The 13,167-nt window shown below is 38.2% G+C and overlaps 1 non-coding gene across 1 annotated transcript; it reads right to left on the bottom strand.

The window, feature by feature from the left end:
• Window positions 1–11,990: 11,990 nt before the first annotated feature.
• On the bottom strand, window positions 11,991–12,097 carry LOC121228603 (small nucleolar RNA R71). The gene has a single exon (XR_005926179.1). It is a non-coding gene; the product is annotated as a small nucleolar RNA R71 (small nucleolar RNA).
• Between the last annotated feature and the right edge of the window lie 1,070 nt (window positions 12,098–13,167).

The following is a 13,167-nucleotide window of genomic DNA, read 5'->3' on the forward strand; positions in this document are numbered from 1 at the left end:
ATTCCAACTGTGAGTAGACCCATTTCATAGCTCATGTGAGCACTAATGGAAAGGAAAGGTTACAGTTACATGAAAATGCACACTATGTATGAGTATTCCCAAGTATCCAATGCTATTCTATACAGTTCAATGGGTAAGTAAAGGTTAATGGAAAGGCATGTATAAAAATTTAATGTTGCTAATATTGATATGACAGGGAAAGATGAATATGCTTATACAATATGAAAATGGATGATAATTTATTGAGTGATGGATGAAATATGCATAGAATCTATTTCTTAATATATGTTATGTTTTATAGATGTATTATTTACTTACTATCTATTAACCATATGATTTCAATGGAAAGTATGTGTAAAGGATATATGTATAGGTGATGGATTATGGATGAAGCCTAAAAGTTTATCATGTATATGCCATGAGATACTTGAGATTTATATGTAATGATATATTTACTAACCTTATGAGGTGATGTATATAGGAAAGGAAGTTTTGCATACGACTTGATGAGAGTAGGTTTGGTTGTTTAATTTAATACGATTGGTAAGTTAAGTTTCACTTATACGAATTTACTAAGCATTAAATGCTTACATAATCGTTTCATCTGTCTTGTAGATTAATGAGAAGCTCAGCCGATTGGAATCTCATCAAAGTATCGTCACACTATCTATTCGACATATTGGTATTTATGGTTATTTTGGATAACGGTTATGAATGGCATGTAATAGGGTTGAAAGGTTATTCAAGTGAAATTGCTTGTCTTGAGTTATGTCAAACTTGTTGTGGTTAATAAGGTAAATGTTGGCATGAATAATAGTTGCAAATATGGGTGAATGAGCCATCATGCATACTCTATAGGTTCTAGATAGTATATGATATGATGGCATGTTTTGGAATGGTTAATTTGGCTATGTGTCATTTGTGAATTTCTTAGTCTTTCAACTCAATGAGTTACACGGCCTGGAACAAGTGTGTGTGGGGCAACTCAGTGAGTTACACGGGTGAGGACACGGGCTGGGACATGGAAGTGTGTCCCTTGTTCGAATGTTACATGGCCTAGGGTGATTTCACATGGCTTGGTCACACGGTCGTGTGACACGTGTTTTCTAATTTTTGCATCTTTTTCTTAAACTTCTCTTTTGTTTCAAATCAGTCCTGAATTGCCTCAAAACTATTTTTAGGGCCTCGAAGGCTCGATATAAGGACGAAATGCTTATGTTTGATATGTTTTGAATATGACTTATTTATTTAATATTTTATTGCTAAATATTTTCCAATTGTACGGTAATGCTTCGTAACCCTAATCCAGTGATGGAGATGAGTTAAGGGTGTTACAGAACTAATATAACTTTTTGCATGTAATTGTAGGTTGTCATTTTTTGTATGTGTAAAGGATGTAATGGTGGACTAATATCACTTTTTGTATGTAATTGTAGGTTCACTTTTTGTATGTGTAGTTTGGTGTAGTGGTAGAGTAATATAACTTTTTTGTATGTAATTGTAAGATGATATAATGACATGGAAGTTTGTCATTCTCACATCCCAAAATTGGGCCTAGAAGAAATAGGAAAATAATTAGTTTTTATCTTCTTCTTAACTTAGGGTAAGGGAATTAGAATGCCTTAAAATTATTCTTTTGCTAGAAAGCCAAGAAGAATGAGCCTATTGGTTCAATGATAAGGCATTAGCCTACCCATAGGTCCCAATTTTGAACCTTTTTGTGTCCGTTCAACCAAAATATTTTTATTTCCTTGTTTTTTCCCCAGAAAAAGTGACAAATTTTAAGATAGCCCAGTCAAAAAACTAATTTTTTTTAATTTAGTCCTTGATTTAAAATAGTCCTTATTCTATATGAATTTCTAAAACCTATTTCAATTAGGGAAAGTAAGTTTTATAAATAGCCAATTTTAATCAAACCCTAGAAGTTTTACCTAGCAAATTTTCAAGAAAAACATCCTTAAACACTTTCTTTCCCAACTCAACTTTCAAGCTAAAGGATTTAAATTTTCAAAACCATCCCTCTCCCTCAAGTGGATCTAAACTAAAACTTTTGTATATAATTAATAGATACTTGGGAGTAGAGAATCAGTATAGGCGAACCCAGGAGAAACCCGTTATGTGCAAAACCATATGCGAGACCATGAGTGAGCCTGTGTACGTGAGCCCTTATGTGAACCCTTAGTGTTAACCCTTAGGAGAACCCCTGACATGCAAACTCCCTTGTATGTGAATCCCTCTAATATATGAACCCCCTTGCATGCAAACCCCCTATTACGACCCCACATGCATAAACATATAGGATTAATTATACGAATTCTTAATAAATCCATGCGAACCCTTAGGCTATTTTGAGCGAACCCTAAATTGTTGTATATATGCGAGTTAATACATGCAAGTCTATACATGCGAGCCAATAATTGCAAGTCAATATATGCAAGACAACACCTACGAGTCAATATATGTTAGTCATAAATCACACGTGAACCCCTAGATGCGACCCCTGCTTGTGCAAACCTATGTGTAACCCCTTGGGTGCGAACCCCTAAGCATGTGAGCTTATATGTTATACTAACCTTAGGAATGTGCGAGCCTATATGTTATGCAAAACCTAGGAATATGCGAGCCTATATATATGTGAACACTAGGAATGTATAAGCTGTAACACCCCAAACCCAGCCTAGAAGTTTAGACCAAATTTGGAATGCTACATTGATCACCAAAGTGATCGTGAGAAAATCTTACAAAAACCAGTCACTCTTAATTCAATTTCTAAAAACATTAATATGAAGTATTTAAAACCGGAATAATAAAACAATTAAGTCTTAAAGCCAAATAGTGCTACAGAATTAAAACTTTATATTTCAACTCAATAACAAAATAAAAATTTGAAATCACAAACCAATGGTTTGTACTGCCTAAGTCCTCCGCATACCGAGCCTAGCATCCAAAATTCTGAAGTGTGCCTGAAAGGGGAAACAGAAGAGGGGGTAAGCTATACGAGCTTAGTGTGAGATTAAACTAACTAGCTACCGAAGCAGAAACAAATACAGTAAACCTAAAAACAGTTCAGCAGTGGACCATACTTATAGAGCGACTATAACAAAATAGACCATATGTAACTTTACGGTCATATGGCTCTGTTAGACTCAATAACGGTAATTCTCAGTAGTCACAAACTGGGTCTAAGCCCTTTTCCAGAATCAGAATTGGTTGGGCCTTAGCCTACCACACAAGGTTCCTTTAGACACAAGTGTCTTTCAGTCAAATAATACAATCAGACTTCTCAGTCAATCAGACGTCAAATATTTCAGTCAAATAGTCAAACAAATACTGCAGTCATAGAGTCACTAAGATGCATATGAGTGCAAATGAGTTATAAAATAACCCACCCATCCAACCAACACACCATCTCCGTCCAACCCTACACATCCTGTGGGGATTTAATTGACCTACCCATCCCTGCACTCCGAACAGGAACTCGAAAAGCCCATCCAACCTTATACACCACAGAACGTCATCCTGGGTTGCCCGGCATCGATGATCATCAATATTGTCCTTGACCCTTAGGGAATTGGGACCGCCCACGACCCTCTAGGTATTAGGGCTATCAGTAAGCTGTACGGTGTCATGCGGAAGACCGCAGTATACACATGCAGTATAACTGCCAGATCAAATATGTTACGCAGCAACGCTAGCGTATAAGCTGTACTGTGCTATGTGGTGAACCGCGGCACAGACGTGTAGTATAACTGCCAGATCAGATAATGGTACGTAGCGTAGCTAACGTACATATGGTACAGTGTAAGGCGGTAAACCACTATACCGTTATCAGTACTATGCACAACCTTCAGGGTATTGGGACCGCCCACAACCCTCTGGGTATTAGGGGTTATGTAACACCCCGAACTCGAGACCGACACCGGAGTCGAACACGAGGTGTTAACAGACTTTAAACCCCTTATAAAAAATATTTCCTAGACACTGCCAAACTGCGTACTAGTCACTTTAAAAATCATATCTTGAGTTTCACAACTCGAAAATCAGTTTCGTGATTTTTCCCTGAAACTAGACTCATATGCCCATCTACATATTTTTTTCTAGAATTTTTGGTCGGGCCAATTAGTACAGTTTATTAGTCAAAATCTCCCATGTTACAGGGATCGACTACCCTGACCTTTGCGCATTACGACTTGGATATCTCCTTGTACAGGGCTCCAATACTGATGTCGTTTGTTTCTATAGAAACTAGACTCAGAGAGGAATATATACATATATTGTATGACTCCTAATTATCTCTGGTTAATTTATAATGAATTTCCAAAGTCGGAACAGGGAATCCAGAAACCGTTCTGGCCCTGTCTCACGAGAACCTGAATATCTCTTAACATACTGTCCGTATGATTGTTTCGTTACTTTCCTATGAAAGTAGATTCATCAAGGTTTGTTTACATAATTTATTCACTATTTAATTCCATTCCTACTATTTTTAGTGATTTTCCAAATCTACATCACTGCTGCTGTCAGCATCTGCCTTTAAGGTAGACTTTACCTATTTCATGGTTTCCATGATTCAACTAGCCCTTTTTGCATAAATAGCACAATTTATGAAAGTGATTAACCATCCCCGTGGCCAATCCTTGTCAAGCATATCCACACCAAATGATTATAACATTATACTCAAACACATATAAGCCATTTTCGCATGGCTATCCAAAATTTATACAAGTCCAAAGGGTCCACGACCCACAACAAACGGGTAGTCCTATACATGCCATTTCGAAGTTCAACCAAAATTGTACCAAAAGGGGGCTTTGATAGTGTGGGCGACTTTGACCTCAAGATCCCGAGTCCGATAGCTGGAGAACCAAATCTATAAAACAGAGGAGCAATGAAACGGAGTAAGCAATTTATGCTTAGTAAATTTTGAGCAAGGAATTCCAGCACAACAAAAGTATAGCATTCATATAGCTAAACGGATAATTTCATATGCACAAATTTACGATATCGTACTTGCTTCACATTATCAACCCTTATGTACATACACAAAAGATCAACTCAGCCAAAGGCCGGTAGCTCGTTTATCAACTGAGCGAATACTTATTTGTAAGGGCTCAACTAAATTCAAGCACATACGAAACATACCTCAATGTTGGGATGTTTCGAGAGTATTAACTGGAATTTTACAGCAAGTTCATTCATTCCCAAATCACGTACCTTCGGAATTTAACCGGATATAGCTCCTCATTCAAATGCCTTCGGGACATAGCCCGGTTATAGTAATTCGCACAAATGCCTTCGGGACTTAACCCGGATTTAGTAACTCGCACAAATGCCTTCGGGACTTAACCCGGATTTAGTAACTCGCACAAATGCCTTCGGGACTTAACCCGGATTTAGTAACTCGCACAAATGCCTTCGGGCTTAGCCCGGAATTAGTATCTCGCACAAATGCCTTCGGATCTTAGTCCGGATATGGTCACTTAGCACAAAGCCTTCGGGACTTAGCCCGGACATCATTCAAATAACCATGCACATTTAACAATAAATCATAGCACATTCGTGTTTCATTTTCGTTAGCAAAACTCAAACACAAGACACTTATCATTCTTGTGATTTCGGCTCAATAGCCACACACAAAGAGCATGATTTTGATTTGCTTAAAACATGATCTAATCAAATCTTAATTTAAGCTCTCTTACTCAAGAACTTACCTCGGGTGTTGTCGAACGATTCCGATAGCTATTCGACCACTTTTTCCTTCCCTTTATCGGATTTAGTTCCCCTTTGCTCTTGAGCTTAATTAAACAAATAAATTGATTTAATCATTTGAGCATCGAAAAGAGGAACACAAGGCACTTAGCCCATATTTATACATTAGACATTAAAGTCACATATGTACGGAATCATGAATCAAACTCAACATTTTAGCTAATTTTTCCCCCTTGGCCGAATATGCATGTCTATTTTGGGGCCGATTTCAACACTTAATACATTCTACAAGTATGGTCACTTGTATTGACTAAACACCCTTTTGTTTCAAGTTCAAAACTTGGCTAATACACACATATACACACTAGTAAAGCATCCTCTCCCTTTCCATCAATTTAACACATGCATTGCTCATTAACATGCAAAAGTTATATTCGGCCTTAGCACACAACTTGCTAGCCGATTCTTCTCCATTTAGCAACCAATGCACATATGTGCTCACTCAAAAATGCTAAAAAGGAGGTTCAAGAATCATCAAGCCACCATCACATGCATCATTAACAAGCTTCATATTTAGCATGCAATGGCATTAATACAAACTCCACCTAGGCCGAAACTTAACTCATCCTCATGCCTCATCACCACAACATCAAACATCAACCAAGAATGATGCATCCATGGCCGAGTGTCATTTCCATCACATAGCAAGATTTAGACCATGGGCTAGGTAGAACTCAAGCTAACAACTAAAACATGCATGCATCTCATGGAACATCATCAAACATACCTTAGCCTAGCTACATGCATGGCCGAACCTCTTCAACCTTTCTTCTTCCTTCCTCCTTAAAATTTTTGGCCAAGGATGAACCAAAGGATGAGCATTTTTTTTCTTTGTTTTTTTCTTTCTAGTTTCGGCTAAATGAAGATGAGAAAGGATGAACAAAAATTTTCTCCTTTCTTTTCTTTAGCTCACGGCAATGGGGGGGGAAACAACTACACACATTTTTTTTTTGTATTCATCATACTCCTTTTCATTATTTTATGCCCATGCCCCTTATTTTATTTTATTCTACATACCTCACTAGGCCAACATGTTCCCAACATGTTTCCACCCATAGCATGGCCAACCACTAGCTCAAATTTTGGGTAATTTGACATGCAAACCCATCATTTTCACAACATGCATTAATAGACCATTTTAAATTAGCCTATCATATTTTCACCATGTCTCATATCAATCCCTATTTAATAATTTCTCATGCAATTGGCAAAATTGGAGAATGAAACTTCCACATACTCATGTACACACATAATAAGCATAGAATATGGAAATCAATTATTTTTATGACTCGGTTTTGTGGTCCCGAAACCACTTCCCGACTAGGGTCAATTTTGGGCTGTCACAGGTTATCAGAATGTAGATAAACTGCCAAATCGTAAATCTCCCTTCTCTTTAACATCCCACCCCAAAATCTTCGTGTAACACCCCAAACCTGACCCAGACGTTATGGCTAAATTTGTCGGCGTTACATGAGAATACTTTTATAAAAGCTTAGTACATTAAAATTATTCAGATTATTATCTTTACTTAAATTGGGAAATCCTTATTCCATTAATTATTTGAGAACCGTTCTTTTACGCGGAAGCTAAAACATCAATAATTCGTAAATCAACAACTTAACAATTTAAAAACCCCAAAATAAACCCAAAACAAATAGCTCAAGTCCAAAAATTAAATCCCAGAACAAATATAGGAAAAAAATTGAATAGATGAAATAAACGTTACTAAAAAATCCATGAGTCTCACAGTGGTCACCATCGAGCTCTCTGCCACACCGATCCATCTACTGCTGAGGATTACCTGACATAAAATAAATAAAGGGGTGAGTTTTTGCAAACTCAGTGTGTACATCCCTACAAACAACATGCATACAAGCGAATAACAGAATACAGATATTCGACCTTAGCCATGCAGATATCACATGCAGATCATATCAGATATCACTATCTCCATCCAACCCAACACACCATGTGGGAATAAAATCGACCCACCCAGCCCTATACACCAATTATGGGGATAAAATTGACCCATCCGGCCCTACACACCAAGTGGTACTGTAATTAACAAATATATACAGCGTAGCTACCCGATAATAGGCTAATCGCCTCTCAGACTTTCTTCTCTTCACAATAACCCAACCCAATGCAATGCATCATAAATATCGTGGCATACTTATATGCAGAAATCAGATCATATCATAGCAGAACAAATATATGAAATTAGACAGATATACATGTTTACTGTAACATGTTTTACATACAACACTATAATTATTCATATTATGGGGTCTAAATGACGCTTACCGACCCTACAAGCAGGTCATAGTCAACTTAGGCGACCTGTGCAACCTTCCAAAACATTTTAGGAAAATTGGGCTTACACGCCCGGCCCAAGATCCACAAGCCCGTGTGGTTCACCCGTGTGACCACACGCCCGTGTAGCCTACACGACCCAAATGGTCGAGCCTGTGCCTCGCACACGGCCTCGCCAGCCTCACACGCCCGTGTCCGTCACACTCGTGTGGCAAGAATACGGCCTGACTCCTCTGTCACACGCCCGTGTCTCGTGACGCAAGCTACCACACGGGCAAACCACAAGCTCGTGTGGCATCGACAGATTGGTTTTTCGGCTTTCGGTGAAGCTCATTTTCTGTGCAATCGGAGTACACACTTGGTTCGTTTTCACTGCTAATCCAACCACGAGCACTCCAAAGCCTAAGATTGACAAAATCGAGCCCAAATCATTCAGTTAAATTATTTTACCTAAGAATGAACAAATCCTGAAACGTGAGATCTACTTACCTTCGATGAAGAACGATATTTCCTCATTTGATAAGAACTCGATTACTGATCTATCGAGCCTTGATTAATCCCTAAATAGCAACTAAAGTCACTCTTAACAATCTCCAATAGAAAACACTTAACTTAATTTAAACACTACTTACCGAATCGGCAGAACCACTTGAACACGCCTAAGCTTATCGAAAAAGAAAAGAAAAATGACGGAGAAGGGGAAGGAAGTAGAGAATTTTCGGCACAAGTGAAATTGAGAAAAAAGAAAAATGGAAGTGAAAGCAACTGTTGACAGAAAAGAGGAAAAAAAGAAAACCCTAGGTTTTCCCTTAAGCCCACAACTTAGAATTTACTAAAGCCCATCACCTTCTGGAACTTGCAGCAAAAATAATCCCTTCGCTACCATAGGGAATCGAACCCCTGACCCTAAGCATAATCCCTTACCACTTAACCACTAGACTAACAGGCCCATTCTGTTAAGTATTTACCAACAACTCCTTAAAAGCCCACTGATCTCAAGTCAGGCTTTATTCCAATAAAACCCAAATTTAGCCCAAATTACAGCTTGAACTTAGGACCTCCCAGACACACCCCAAAGCTCTAAATTACTTAACCCAACACATATTAAGCCAGAAATAACATTAACCACCAATTCAGACACTTTTCAAGCCCAAGAATCGTAAAAAGCTGAAAATAAAAAATTTGGGGCGTTACACTTCGTATGCAGATGTGTGTATGCAGATGTATGTATGCGGATGCCCCAACTCAGAATACCAGTTCCAGACATTTAATCAGAACAACCATTCACATTCAGTCATTCAATACAGAATCAGACATGTGCACACACTCATAACTCGAATTCAGTATCAAGCTTGTCATACAACCAATCACATATGACACACATCTCAAGTCCAGATCAGGGCCATAATTACCCTCAGTAAAGCTCACTGGAGGGTTGGCACCCACAGAGTCACAATTACACTTAAAGCAACATAATACAACAATTTTGCAAGTTAAAACCACATGGCCGTGTGCTCTGGCCGTGTGGAATTGCCCAGGCTGTGTGGGGGTCTACACGCTCATGTGGAGGCCTCACATGCCCGTGTGAAGGCCCCACACGCCGGTGTGGAGGGGGCACACGCCCGTGTGAACAGCCCGTGTAACTCACTGTCCAAAAATGCTAAAAATTAAGAGCAGAGGAGACACGACCATGTGGAGTTCTCACACGCTTGTGTGGGACTCAGGCCTGTGTGGCCAGGCCGTGTGGCTCCAAAATTCACCCAAAACCCTAATTCTTAAACCCACACGCTCGTGTACCCAAGGGACACGACCGTGTGAAGGAAATTCGACAATGATAAACCATATTTTATACATATTTTTACCTCATGCCTATCATATTTTTGGATGAATTATCCTTAGATTTGGTGAATTCGATGCTCCTAATCCTTTAAATTCATGTTTTATACTTAAGTGAGCATAGGAGAGTAAAAAGAGTGAGAAACGGGTCAAAAACAGAGAAAATAGACCTACATGGGAAATCAAAACGGCCTAGACTTCCTCACACAAGTAAGCCACACGGTCGTGTCTATTTGGCAGGATCGAAGTACGACTTATACGGGTAGACCGCATGCCCATGCCTATTTAACAGCCTTAACCACGATCTGAAGCAATCGCACACGGGCGTGTCCCTATGGAGCCCAAGTATAGTCCTATTCAGAAAAAAGGGCACTCTTGAGGGCTTTTAGGCATTCAAAAGCCTATTTAAACACCTAAGGAGGCACTTAGAAAAGATAGAGGGAGTAGGAGGCAAGGAATTACTCAAGGAAAGCTGATTGATCTATCTCAAAAGCTAGATTCATCGTCAAAACTGAAGATCTCCCTTCAATTTCCTTCAGGAGTTTTTGGTTTTCTTTATGTTTTGTTATCTTTGTTCTTTTGAGACGCTTTCTTTCATAATTATGAACTAAACCCCCTAAATACCTAAGGGGAATGAAACCTAAGACGAATCTTGTTATTATTATCTGAATTGTATGATAAATATTTGACTTGTTCTTAATTATGTGTTCTTAATTCTTATTTTAATATTTCAGGATATTGATTCAAGTTAATGTGCTTATTCAAAGGAGCAAAAGTCTCTGTCTAAGAGTAAATTTGTCATAATTAAGCGGAGTTGATTGCACGCCTAGAGATAAGATTTTGCCGGATTAATGTGAAACCTAAAAAGGAAGTCCATAGATCAAGTTAATGCAACACTAGGGTGTTAATTAGAAAGAGATTTCAATTAAACAACCTAGGGTAAGACGTTATTATTCTCGAGAGAGATAATAATATAACTTAAGGATTTCTACGGTCAAGTCAAATGAATAAAGTGTCTGATTCAGAGTCAAATAACAAGCGAAATTTAGGTGGATTTTTCCTTGGGTATTATCTTAATCAATCGAGTTTTCCCAAAAGCTTTTCCCCAATTTTCTCTCTGTGCACCCGTAGTTTAGTTAATTAGTTAGATAAACAAGTCCCTTAATTTTTAGGCTAGATAATAAAAAGAAAGTAATTACTAGTACTGTTGGTTCCTTTGGGTTCAAAAATCCAGTCTTGCTAAAGCTATACTACTGTTCGATAGGTACACTTGCCTTCATCGTTTTAATAGTTAGTTTCAAGAGTGATTAATTATAAATTTTTAAAACTTGTCGCGAATATCACGTATCAAGTTTTTGGCGCCGTTGTCGGGGAACTAAGATATTAGAAACACTTGATTTTTATTACTTTAGCCATTTTACTTTTATTGCAATTTAAATTTTATTTTATTTTCTTATTCTTATTTTTCGTTTATTCGCTTCTGGCAGGTTTTTATAGTGCATGACTAAAAGAAACCCGTCAGGACCATTACTTTTTGAAGTGAGATCGATCGCACAGCTCGTAGAAATCAAAGAGAAATAAGGCGAAGCCTAAGATACACAGAGGAAGAGCAAGAGGACGATACTTCAACCACAACCGAGGAGATGGCTGAAAATAATAAAAATCCACTACCTCCTACGATTGCTGCTAATCAGAATCCTGCTTCGTATACTATGTATGATTATGCTAAACCTTCTTTAATAGGAACTGAATCAAGTATAGTTAGGTCTGCTGTTGCTACAAATAATTTTGAACTAAAACCTAACACAATTCAAATGATACAGCAATTTGTTCAGTTTTATGGTTTGCAGGATGAGGATTCAAACAATCACTTGGCAAATTTTATAGAGTTTTGCGACACATTTAAAATTAATGGCGTTTCTGATGATGTAATTCACCTTTGGTTATTTCCTTTTTCGTTGAAGAACAAAGCTAAACAGTGGTTGAACTCGTTACCATGAGGGTTAATCACTACTTGGGAACAAATGACTGTAAAATTCTTATTAAAATATTTTTCACCAGCTAAAACGGCTAAATTACGTAAGGATATCTTTTCTTTTGTGCAGATGGATCTAGAAACGCTTTATGATGCATGGGAGAGATACAAGGATCTGTTGAGAAGGTGCCCTCACCATGGGTTACCTCTATGGCTGCAAGTTCAGACGTTTTACAACGATGTAAACTCCTCAACAAGGCAACTTATCGATGCAACCGCTAGTGGGACTATCAATAATAAGACACCTGAAGATGCTTATGAATTTATAGAAGAGATGTCATTGAATAATTATTAGTTGCAAGTCATGAGGACAAATCCGACAAAAATAACCGACGTTTTTAACGTCGATTCAGTCACGATACTCTCTACTCAGGTAGAATTATTAAATAAGAAAATTGACGGGTTATTTGGTTCTTCACAGGTTCACCCAGTAATGTAGTGCGAAGCAAGTGGAGGTGGATCAAGCAATTCAAAATACCCATCTTATGGCCACAACATGGAAAACGAGCAGTTGAATTACATGGGTAATAATCCTCGATCTCAAAATAATCTTTATAGTAACACTTACAATGCAGGTTGGAGGAACCACCCAAATTTTTTGTAGGGAGGCCAAGGAAATTAGAGACCACCACCACCTTCAGGCTTCCAACAACCACCTTACCAACAAGAGAAAAAGTCGAACCTTGAAGAGATGCTAACAAAATTCATCTTGGTGTCAAAAACTCATTTTCAGAATACTGAGACAGTACTTAAGAATCAACAAGCGTCGATCCAAAGGTGCAAAACTTAGATAGGCCAATTTGCTAAATTGATATCTGAACAACCACAAGGTAGCCTACCGAGTAACACTAAATCTAACCCAAGGGAGCAGTTCGATGCAGTTACCATTCAAAATGAGGAAGGGTTAGTCGAACCTGAACTAGAACCTAGACAAGGAATTGTTGTAAGTAAAAGCAAAGGTGAGAAAGACCACAGTGAACAAACACTGGTAAGTAAAGAGTACAAACCTCGTGTGTCATACCCCAATGCGACAAGGAAAGACCGCATAGACGAACAATTCGGTAAATTCCTTAAACTTTTAAAGAAATTACATATTAACTTACCGTTTATTGACGCTCTTTCGCAGATGCTGAACGCAGTCAAATTTTTAAAGGAGCTTTTAGCAAATAAGTGGAAGTTAGATGAGGCGTCGCATGTGGAGATGAGTGCAGTTT

Source organism: Gossypium hirsutum, chromosome A04 (assembly GCF_007990345.1).
Source record: "Gossypium hirsutum isolate 1008001.06 chromosome A04, Gossypium_hirsutum_v2.1, whole genome shotgun sequence".
NCBI classification, from domain to species: domain Eukaryota; kingdom Viridiplantae; phylum Streptophyta; class Magnoliopsida; order Malvales; family Malvaceae; genus Gossypium; species Gossypium hirsutum.